We start from the raw sequence: 12,800 nt of genomic DNA, 5'->3' as shown, positions 1-12,800 counted from the left end.
TATAATAGTTTCCCCATAAAGCATGAAGTCATAAATCTTTGATGTCAGGTGAAATGCTTTATCATGAGGATCTAATGTTTGGAAACTGGAAGGTGACCTATATAAGATACAATACAATACATCATCATAATATAATTTTCATGATCTATTTGAGATGGGCATTCCCATGCTCAGCTTTATGAATTCACTTCATGTACATAGAACTAATAATCGTCTGCAGTTGCAGATGGGTGATTCTTCATATGTAGAGTCATCATCCCTGGTTTGGATGAACATATGTGTAGCTTTTGTGTACATTTGATGTCTTTATATTCCTAAATATATCGCAGCCTAGATGGATGAAACTAGATCCGGGGTCTCCAAGCTCATTCAGTCTTTGCCCGATGTACAAGTCGATCCATGTGAAAAGATTTTCTGAAGTCGAACATGGAAAGACATCATCTGATTACCAGCCAATAATCTGAGTTTTTAATAGATGCGAGAGGAATCACCGATAATGATGATGACGCTCAAGGTACTACAGTACAATTCATGTGGTGTGATTATATGATCCAATGTTGAACGCCACGCAAAATCTTTCGGTCAAAGGCCATTGATGTCAACCTGTCGCCAGAAGTGAGAAACTTGCCATTGAGGCATGCAAGCTTCAAAGTACTGAAAGGGTTGTTTCTAAGTAAACTTCTTGGATAATGAGTTGATGTCGATAGGAAGTGACTCGTCATAGGAGGGCCTTGATGTATCCCACATCTACGAAATGAAACGAAGCAAATTATTTTCTGGAGGTTAAAACGATCTGACGACACAAGTTTCAGAAATGGCAGTCATGAAAAATGGAGGTTGAAGGTATTGTAGTGGATGAGGGATTAATTCGATGGTCAATTCTCAATTGAACGACTTCTCTTGAACATATCGATGACACTGAGATGGATTGGTAGCATTAACCCCAAAAATGGATGGTGTGAAAGACCAATGGTGAAGTGACCGGTGAACGGAATAACCCAACCCCACTCAATCATGGTGATGGAGTGAAAGTGTCATGCTCAAGAGCGACCTGCTACCATAAAGTTTTCTAGTTTTCTTCCCTTTTTCCCTAGTCATTGCTAACTAGTACCTCTTGATTTTTGTCAAGCTTGAGGAGGATAACATATGTATGTTCTATAATTTTCCCTTCGGGCAAACCTGTTGCTATGTTTTAACGAGTCTAGCAACAGTGAAACTCGTTCTTGTCTAGGTGGACATGTTTGTCACTATTGTTTTTAACGATTTTAACAACAAATATGACTCGTTCCTTTTCATGTTTAGACAGTTTGGAAAGGGAAAAAAATGAAACTTTGTCTCGTCTGGACAAGTTTGTCATTGTTGTTTTAACGACTTTAACTACAAGGATAACTTGATCCTTTTCATGTTTAGAGAGTTTGAAAATTGACGAAAAGGAAACTCCAACATCTCTATTTCATAAGATAATCCCTTAAGTCTGAAAAAGATTAAAATAATACAAAAGGGATGACTTTTCGATCACTTTAACAAGCCGAAAAAGACAAGCACTTGAACTTTTTCATGAGATAATCCCTCGGGTCCAAAAAAGATTAAAATATACAGGAGGGATGGCATTTCCAATCACTTTAACGAGATGGAAAGGCCAATTACTTGACAATATTTACATATTTAACGATTCTGAAAAGGGTTTAAAGAAGGCTCATTTTTTAGGAACGAGTGATGTTTAGGGTAGTAATTGGTTCTGGGTAAGTTGGAACTTCTCAAAAATGGTGATTTCTGGGAAGAGGTTGGCTAACAAGATGACTCATCGTAGCTGTTCCTAAAAATGGTAAACAACCAAATGGAAGCGTATGATCGGCCAAGAGAATGGACGTGATGGGAGGTACACAACCAAGGCTCAAAATGCTGATAGAATGACAATCACAAAGGGTATTTACTGAAGGTAGGTTCATTTTTCAACGAGCTTGAACCGTGGGGGGAACTATGTTTGGTGTGGGTTTCATTCTTTTTACAAGCTTGAAAAGAACAAACATATGCTTAGATAATTTTCTATTTCTACGTAAGATCAAAACTAAAAGGCTAGAAACAACAAAGCTAAAAAAGCTAAAAAAACTAGAAAATGAAATTTGAAAAAAGAAATGAGAATTTTGCATGCCTCCAGCATGGTGAAAAGGAGAGTCTCGAGTAGCTATATGGAAACTTACTATGGTTATGCAGGATGGTTTCATCCGCAGAATAGACGAAACACTTCCTTGGCTTTGTCCGCCAAATAGACAAAGGTGAATGGTGTGTTAGACAAATCACATAACATACAGGGAAACTTATCCTTTCAGCTGGGTTCGTCTGCCAAATAGACAAGGGTGCATGCCCCCTAAGCTTCGTTACATTCACCAAACTACTCACGGTAATTAGGTAGATGGAACGAAGGTTGAAGAGACACCGTTGATATACAAGGACCATTTAGGGATGATTATGGACTTGGAGCTATTCTTGAATCAGGAAATGAAATATGGTCAACAGTGACAATTTTGCCTTCATGCGAGAAACACATCACTCAGAAGAGAGTTGAAATGATATCCTCCATGTTATAAACATAGTCAAGTCCAAGGAGTAGATTGTAATCTAACAGTCTTGGGACTACCATCACGTTCAGGTGAACGGTTTTCCTTCCCAAAGTTATCGGTAACATAGGAAGGATCCCTAACGGTCAGCTAGTTCCTTTATTAAAGCTTGACAAATTTTGTGTAATAGGCATAAGCAATGGGGAACCAAGAACTTTCCAAGCAATTGAGAAAAGGATACTCACTGATGCCCCTTCATCTATGATAGTGCCAGATATGATCATTTTGTAAACATGTACTATGATCCGGAAAGGCACGTAAGATGGAAGGTGGGGTCTTGCTAGTCAATTCCAATCAAAGGAAGTGACTAGACTGCTTGGAGGGGGTACCAAATAAATGGTTGAATTAACCCCTTGAGTAACAGGAACTAGGGGATTTTCCTCCTACTGTGAAGGAACGGGCAGATTACCCCCAAGTTCTTCTGACTCTGAAGTAACAAAAAGAATTTTAATGGTATCATTCTTACTCTCTTCTAGAAGGATATGATCTTCTAAAGGTAAAACTAGGTCAACTTTCACCTCGACCTATTGATTTTCGTCGGGTATGGACTCAAAAGATTCACTTTCAGTGATGGGTGTTTCAACTGACAATTGAGTTAATTCAGTCAGTTTTTCAACTAGTAAAGGACTTCGGGAGAGTTTCTTGTATCCATATGGGAGTCACTGCAGTGAAGCAAGACGGTTATCCAAGACTCTTTTGGCTTCATCCAAGAAAGGACAATGGTGAATGGTATGGTCTCCTTCATATAACCTACATGGAATTTTGACATTTCCTTTCTATCCACGAATTTCATTATTACTAGTTGATGGTGGATTGTCAACATGATCACCAGAGGTTGATGACACCTAACGTTGCGAATGCGGACACCATTCTCTCAAGATCCGAGGAAGGCAAGGACAGTCTCGATGAAAATGGTCTCCTTAGCAAATTATGCAAGGGAATCTCTATTTAGGATATTTGATGTGTGGATTTTCACCGGATGATTCATGGTTTCCCCTTGCTAAATCAGCTTCTTCTTCTTCTTCTCCTTCCCTTTCTTCTTCTTCTCAACCACTTGGTTACTCGCATCACTATTTTCAACAAGCGAAGAGGATGAAGGGGAGGGAGAAACAAACGAAGAAGAAGTTGAAGGGTCAACTTTAGTATCAACTGGATGTTGATTCAATTGCGGAGGAATCATGGTATTTTGAACCACATAGGTTGAGAATAGCCATACTGGTAGGCCAATGGTAAGTCCCAGAAGGGACAATGTGGCCATATGAGGAGCACCAATATTTCCCCAAGAATTAAAAGGACTAGGATTCCACTCAAAAGGGATTCCTTGATTGGTGGACTCCATTATCTCAACTTAAGATCAACAAAGGAATAGGGATGATATTCTGAATTTAATAAATTTTAATGACGCTCTTACACAACTTTGCTTTTTTCAATTTTTAAGAGTCGAGAAAAAGCTAAAGATGACTAGTCCCCTTCAATTTTTAATGAGCCTAAAGTGACAAGTGCTCAGATGGACCTTTTCTTTTAAAGAGTCGAAAAGGAATGAAAGTGACTACTCTAGAAATCTAGACAGAGGGATTACCAAACCAATCAAAAAACTACAAAATATATCTTGGTGATAAATTAAAGAGAAATTACCAAGGACTTATGTATGGCATTCAATCTTCCAGAATGATGTGTTTAGTGCATTGTGATCGATAGGGCAACAGACTCGATGTGTTTAGTCCATGCTAGCACTTTTCATATCAAGCAGGAGGAATCACCCAACCTTCAATGAAAATGATAGTTACTAGATTTTATGACGTCAGAACACATCTCTAGCCTAGACCTTTAGATGTGTTGCGTTAAGTTCCAAAGCGTTGTTCAGTTCATTGAAATTTATTTTAGAGTTGATCTTGTTTAAAGCTTGCCTTTCAATGGTTCACCACGTGATGTTGATTTGAAATTCCTAAAAATGAAATCTACAATTATAAACAATCGTTGTTTATTTTGATCAATGAAAATCCTAGCTACTAGGGAAAGAAGATTACAATTCTTTCAAACAAAGAGCAAAGAGCACACACTAGTGCATTTTCCTAAATCATTTTTTTCACACAAACTAAATGCAAATGTAAATGAACGTATTTGTTTTCATTCTCTTTAATGTTAAAAATTCCCAAAAAAAGAAAACTAAATGCAGCAAAGATCTAAAATATTTCTTTCAAAGCGACACTTTCGACAATTCTTTTTTCCGAAATAAAAAGGAAGACTGAATGACACTTTTCAATTTCAAATAGAAAATGCTTTCGACACTTAAAATATCAAAAAATAAAATCAAATACTTGACAAAACGTTCAATCGACTATCCAGGGAAGGAAGACTCAATGACGCTTCTCTTTTCGACACAAAACAACAATTACGACACTCTTTTTACCAAAACGACAGATCAATTTAAGAAACTTTTCAACAAAGGATTGTAAATAATGGATAAATACATAAAAACATTTACTAATCCTAATCAATGGAGTCTGATTTATGTGATGCAAAGAGGCTTCAGTAAGGAGGCACTGTTCATAAGCAACAAATCAACTAAACAGAACTGAAAACAAGGATAAAACCCCCAAATTTCAAAAATGGAAATAGGTTCAGTAAGTCATTGCACCTAGGCTTCACTAAAATAGGGATGCATCACAATTTATAGACCTGGGAGGTGCGATTCATACTGGTTCACAGTGAAAGACAGTGTGATGAGCCAGGGAGCGCAACTGAACTGGGTTTTGGCTCAAATTTGTAGTTGATTTCAGTGAGTTAAGTTGAGCTATGATGGAAAGTAAAGAGAAAATTACAGAGGAATGATCTTGAGAGGTTACCGAGCTACCAAAAGGGAATCTAGAATTCTTGTAAGTCAAATGTTTAATTCATAAACTAAACCGGAGATTGACTGAAGCAGCATTCATCTACTATGCAATTGTAAAGCAAGAGTAGTTTGAAGGCTACCTGGCTGGCTTTAGGCTCTGTCTATAGTTTATGAAACAAAAAATAACAACAATTAAACATCTATTGGATCCCCAGTGGAGTCGCCAATTTGTTTTTGGGAAAACTAGTGTATCTTCGATCGACTAGCCCTCTAGGTTTGGCAACTATCCTAGAAACAATAATTTAAAGTAATTCGTGATTTCTTCTATGTATAATAGATAAGAGAAAGACAAAGGAACCAACCGGGATCTTCCGCTTAACTCCTTTCTTGATCTCTCTCCCCCTTGACAAAACTTACAACTCCTCTCCATACTTAACAAAGAACCATCATAGCATCTTGATCTATCATATCATAATCATTGCGGAATCAAAAATATATTGAACATACAATTACATTCATAAATAATAACATTCACAATTGCGTATATGGAAGAAAAATCGAAGAACTTTATTAAATAGAAGGGAGAATTACAACCCAGTTGTTTGATCTAGCATCAGCCTCCCAGCATCAAGCCCTCTTCACCTCATGAAATAGCAAGATCACACCAGCAATACAATGGTTTTTCCTCAAACTCTCAGTGCTTACTTAACATTCACAATATTCTAGCCTCTGGATCTCTTAGATGGGGGATCCATTTATAGATGTGTGCAAGGGTGTGAGTCATCTCTGGGGTTTGATTAGTGTCATTCCACTTGTTACATTTGGTTCCACAAGAGGGGATATAACTTAAGTTTAGATCTCTTACTCATCCTTGGGTGAATTCACAGAGGCAAGTGTTAGAGGGGAAGTTTCTAGAAGATTCTATGAGCATCCACTTAGCAAATTGTCCAGGAAATTTGTCCATCCTCACTCATTGCATCATATAGAAGGCCCAAATAGTATGCATCGCACCTGAGAAGTGTATCACTCAGTATGCATCACACTTGGCCAGTGTAGTAGTTAATATGGTTTAGTTTAGGCCATTTATGGATGGTGTTTCAGGTGGAACTTTTAGGGAATAATGTAATTAGATGACCATGTTCTTTTAGGATATGAACAACTCTTTTAGGGGTTAAAAAGCCCTGGTTTATTGACATATAAGATTGTAGTTGTAGTGCCCAAATATGTCTATAACGCTAAGATGATATAATTTCCCATTTAAATAGTCTATGCTCACATGAATACCATGGTATTACCGTGCATCAATACCATGGGTTATCATAAACCTGGAGCTTAAAAATTACTATTAGTAATTTATAAAAATTAATAAAATTAATAATTGATTTTTATTTTATTTTTTATTTTAACCAAGTTAAAATGTTTAACATACATTAAAATACAACATCCATTTTTACTCTTTATCCACCAAGCCTTGAGAGGGATCAAATATTTTTCACTCTATGCTAGTTTGCATATCATGATATTTGATACCTCTCGAGGTTTAGTAGATATAGAGTAAATATGGACATATGCTGGTTTAATTCCCCCATTTAAATAGGCTACATTCCACATGAATACCATGGGTCAATACCATGTGCCATTTTTATTTTTCTTAATACTAATATTATGGTTAATAATGTTTTTTTCATGGTATTAATAATAATCTAGCCCATGGTATTTGGCCCATAGTATTTTGCCCATAGGTTTCACCTAAATAATATAACGCATTTTTTGTGTGTTCGTAAATATAAGGGGACTTATGGAGTAAATATAAAAAATTGTTTTATTTTTTTACAATACCCCTCATTTATTTATATTTTTATTAGTTTACCATACCTCTTTTACAAATATGGTATTTGGCCAATAGGATTCACTTAAATAAAACCTCTTTTTTGAGCCTTCATAAATAGAAAGAGGGTTATGGAATAAATATAAAAAGAGGTTTTATTTATTTACCATACCTCCAATTTATTTATTTTTTTATTTGTTTACACGCTTGCATGTATGTAAGGTGACTTATGGAGTAAATATAAAAAATATTTTATTTATCTACCATAACTCTCATTTATCTATATTTTTATTAATTTACCATAACTCTTTTATAAATATGGTATTTGGCCTATATGATTCACTTAAATAAAGCCTATTCTTGAAAATTAGGGCGAATGGAAGGTTGTAACTCCTAATTTCAAGGGCTAAATTTACCTTTTTTACCCTCTCCCTTAAAATAAGGTGGGCTATTTGGTGGGCTATTTGAGGTGATTTGTAAAAATGTACTATGATACGAAATATTCAGCCACTAAAAATTTAAAGCCCACTAAAAATTTAAAACCCCTTAATTTCACCTAAGGGCGAACATTCGCCCCTAAAATTTTCCGTGAAAATAGATGCTCCAAAGAAGATACTTGAGAGGAATAAAGATTCAATAATGTGGAACCTTTCCACACTTGAGGGAATTTGGGATGGGCACCTTCTCTTGTTATTTGATGTGAACATACCATTTTTTGTGCTTAGATCCATAAGATTTTCATTGGTGATGAATTCTTCAAACAGAGGGCTCTCTTGTTTAAGCTAACACAAGCCCCAAGTTTTATCACGAAATTTTTTTATTAAGTTAACGTCCCCACCTAAGAGCCAATGATTCCCCCCAGAACGTTAAACATTTTATGAATGCTTTATATGAAAAAACAAATTCCCACTAGGGATTTAAGCCCATATACATTTGTTATAAAGTCGGCTTGTTATATCCTCATATAGAACCTTGGGCATCATAGGATATATATTCATTTTTTTCCAGATATATTTCAAAGTCCTTCCAAGGGATTTAGAGGAACAACTAGTTTCCTGGATTAGCGGGATAAATCGATTTTCTTGACATATTTGATTCTTTAGCAGATTTCTTTCAGATTATTCATTAAAACCCTTATGATTCCATTTTATGACTTTCATCGCAAACATTGAGAAGATCGATGGAAAATACATGCATTGGTGCAAATCTACTAATATTTACTAAATAAGTTCATGGATCTTGTATTAAGTTACTATTTCCTTTTTGTCATTAATTTTTTTGCTTTACTAGGACACTTAACTAGTCCCTTGGGTCATTTCTCTTTACTCCATGGTAGATAAGAACATGTATGGGGAGGGTTATTACCTATATTTCATCTTCGTGAAGAATTAAGTCCTAATGCTTTAGATATTCCTTTGTAATAATTTGAACTTTATCTTTTGATATGGCTATTGGATATTTACACTTCCATTCTTCAGCTAATTTCTACAGATTTATAGCATGAATCTTTGTGTCCTCAATATCCTCTGCATTTGAAAGACTTTGGTTGCCACCTTCCATTTCTACAACTTCCTGATTAAGCTGGGATGTGAGTGTTCCATTTGCCACCTCCGATTGCTAAAGTTCCTTCTTGTATAATTGTTAAGTTTCTATCATATTTATCCTTGTTCCTCTTAAGCTATGTCCTCTTTGATTAGCTTCTACAATATTTTATTATTGATGCTTACTACTAAATTATTGTCACTAAAATTCTTCTTAGCTATCATTTGATGATTGGTTATTTTTGCAAATCCCACTTTATCCATGGATAGATAGGTTTGTTCCATGTGGTTTATTTAATTGATAGGACAATGTCCAAATGGGTGATCATAATCATGGCACCTACAGCATATGATCGAGGTGGATATTGGTGGTCGCTCGCCAATTCCGCTTGGACCGCACCGTTGCTTCTTTTAGTTTTCCAGTTTCCTTAATTGTAACACAATTTACTATTTTTAGCAGTTTTTCAGGTCCTAAACTTCCAGAGCCATTTTAAGGCCGTAAATGATGACCGCCAACGATTTTCTATCTAAAATCGTCTTTTTCATCGTATTCCTCAGAGAGATCTTTCCAACGGGTTATCGTGTGCGTCAAACGAAGATAATATGACCAAGTCACAACCCTGGGAAGTCAGATGTCCATAAACTCTTGGTATTACATCTCCTCGAGTTAGGGTTGTTGTTATTTAGGGTTTTATCATATTGTTCAATAATAAAAAGGCCCTTGAGCCTCATTGTAAGGTAGTTCAGAGGCATATAGCTATCACATCTCATCTCAGAGATAAGCTACCATCACCCTAGCCGGTTTATTTCCATTTCTGTTTGTAAGCATATTTCAGTATTTTACATTAATGAAATGAAGTGTTATTTCCACTGCATCTCTATGTTTATGGTTATCTCTGTAATTTGTTGCGTTCTTGTTTAAATCTAGATCATTGGTATCAGAGCGGTCTGGTTTTTTTTTCTCTATTTTTCTTTGCATGTCCCCAACAAAGTCGGGATATAAGGATTTAGGGCTTGAACTAGTCGAACCTTTGCAAGACTAGCGTTGCAAATCCTTACGGCCTCCCATGTTGGTTAAAAATAAAGACGAGGGGGCAGAAAATCCTATCAAAATCTTGCTCGAAGAATCCCTCGAGTGACAAAGGAACTCGATGATGGAGAAATTTTCCTAGATCCTTTAGTGGCTACCCAGGGGCAACGCATCGGCTTCCAATAGCTACTTTGGAAATGCCACACCATTTAAGGTACAAGTTAATTTTGATATCCCCATATTCGAGGGTTAGATAGATGCAGATATTATCATTAAATGGTTAAATCTGCTAGAGGGTTATTTTTCTATTCATGATTTTTCTAGTGGGGAAAAAATTATTTTCGCCCTTCTCAAAGCAGCCCCCCACATGAAGGGCTAGTTGGAAACCTACTATGAGTAGAAGGATGAAAGTACATGCTCACTATTTTTAGCTACATCCAATTGGAATTCATTTTGGGATGGCATCAAGGAGTAGTACTACCCTGTCAGAAGCTATGAGGATCGACACATAAAGTGGACCACGTAGCAGCATGGAAGGGACCAAGACATGCTGGAGTTTACCAATATTTTCCTACCCTTCACACAAAGTTAGGTATAAAGGATTCAAAGCAACATTTCGTACTCAAATACCACGGCTGTCTGCACAAGTACATCTAGGAAGAAATATAATTCTTGAGCATCTCCTCACTCTGCACGACATACCAATATGCTGTCAAGGTCGAGCAAAAGTTTAAATAGAAGAAATGAGAATTTGGATCTATGAATCCAAAGCAAGGGAAAGGTTCCCTGAAACCGCAAAACAAAGGACAAAGCCAAGGTGGGGTGGCCCAAGACAACCCGCCAAAGATGTAAGCATAGAATACCGTTGCAAAGCCGAAAAAGGACACTAGAAAGTGGTGTGAGTTCCATAAGAGATCCACTAACAACACAAGTGAGTGTCGGGCCAAGCAGACACTAGTGGCCGAGCTAAAGGCTTCAGAATCATATGCATGTTCTAACTCTGAGTCAAAACTTAATGACAAAGGGAAGAAAATTATCGATGTGGATCCCAAAGCCACTGTTTCCACCATGAATATCTAGAAGGAGGAACCTTAATATCAAGAGGTGGAGGAGTGTCTCTTCCACTCCCATATGTGGGTAAAGGGCTCCTCTTTACAATTCATTATCGACAGTAGGAGAGAAAAGAACCTCATTTCAGCAGGGGTCATGAAGCAGCTAGGCTTACCGACCACAACATATCCACAACCGTACACCATCAGGTGGCTTCACCAAGGACGTGATCTTCACATGAGCCAACAGTTTTTCCTTCCATACAACATCAATCCCTTCACAGATGAGGTATTTTGTGACATTTCTCCCCTTGAATTTTGTGATGTATTATTAGGACAAACATACTTGTGGAAGCGACATGTTGTGTATGAATCAAAGCCCCATGCTGTTATTATTACTTTGCGAAATAAGTTGTACAGGATACTGGAGGTAGAACTACCTGCCACAATCTCTTTGGTTATTGCAAAACAATGCAGTAAGCTCATTTCCAAAACCAGGAAATTTGTTTTCTTGATGATATGCCATCAAGGAAAGAAGAAGATGGTGGCCATGACCTCCAGACAGGGCCCCTCCGCACGACAACTATAGATGGACAAGGTCGTGGAGGAGTACGAGGACATCTTCACCTCCCCCGCAGGGGTTCCTATGCACTGTCAGGTCAAGCCCTCCATAAATCTAACCCTAGGTGCACTGCTACCCAATGGACCAATCTACCAGCACTCCATTCTGGAGAATGATGAAATCAAGAGGTAGATTCAGGAGCTGTTGCAGAAAGGTCACATCCATCCAAGTTCATTTCCCCATGGGAGCCCAATCGTGTTAGTACTTTGGAAGCATGGGACTTGGGGACTCCGTATTGACTATCGGGCACTGAATAAGATCACTGTTTGTAATAGGTACCTTATCCCACGAATTGATGACCTCCTAGACCAACTGAAGGGGGGAAAATATTTCAGCAAGATTGGTTTGAAGTCAAGATATCACCAGGTACCAATCGAACCCTTCGATATGTAGAAGACTGCCTTCAAATCCATGGAGGGGCTTTTCGAATGGTTCATTATGCCTTTCGAATTGACGAATGCTCCGGCAACCTTCATGAGGCTAATGGATGACATATTGCGGCCATTCACCAACTCATTTGTAGTGGTATACTACGATGACATCCTGATCTTCAGCCAGAGTTGAGAAGAGCACCTCCACCACATCCTACAAGTTCTCCAAACACTGTGGCACCATAAGTTATGTGCCAATTTGGATAAATGTACTTTTGGCATGACCGAGGTTCAGTATCTAGTGTACATTATTGATGAACACGAGGTGCATGTGGATCCAGCTAAGATCCAAGTCAATTGGGATTAGCCATCTCCAACCACTCTAACAGAGCTTCGTAGCTTTTTAGGTCTTGCCAAATTCTACCGCATGTTTGTGTTGGGATTTTCTCATATCACTTGGCCCTTGAGTCAAGTCACCAAGGGAGGAGTGAAAGAAAAATTATTTTGGTCTGAATCTCAACAAAAGGCATTCACAGAGTTGAAAGATCACCTCTGCTCAGCACTAGTGCTCACATTACCAGACTTGCATCAACCATTTGAGGTCAAGACAGATGCCTCTGACTATGCTATTCGGGCAGTCCTTACTCAACATGGCCATCCAGTGGCATATCACAGTGAGACACTTTCAGAAACAATCCGAAAGTATCCCAGTATCCCACTTATTACAAAGAGATGTATTCCATTGTGTAGGCATGCTGACAATGGAAGCATTACATTTTTTGGAAGGAAACAGTCATCCACACATACCACCGACCCCTACAGTTCATACAGACCCGAGGGAAATTAGAGAATGATCGCCATCAGAAGTGGTCCACATACCTACAACAGTTCCATTTGAATATCAAGTA

Source organism: Pinus tabuliformis, chromosome 6, assembly GCF_031772625.1.
Source record: "Pinus tabuliformis cultivar Carrire ecotype Pingquan chromosome 6, CPIR1, whole genome shotgun sequence".
NCBI classification, from domain to species: domain Eukaryota; kingdom Viridiplantae; phylum Streptophyta; class Pinopsida; order Pinales; family Pinaceae; genus Pinus; species Pinus tabuliformis.
Note: the sequence above shows the minus strand (reverse complement) of the source record.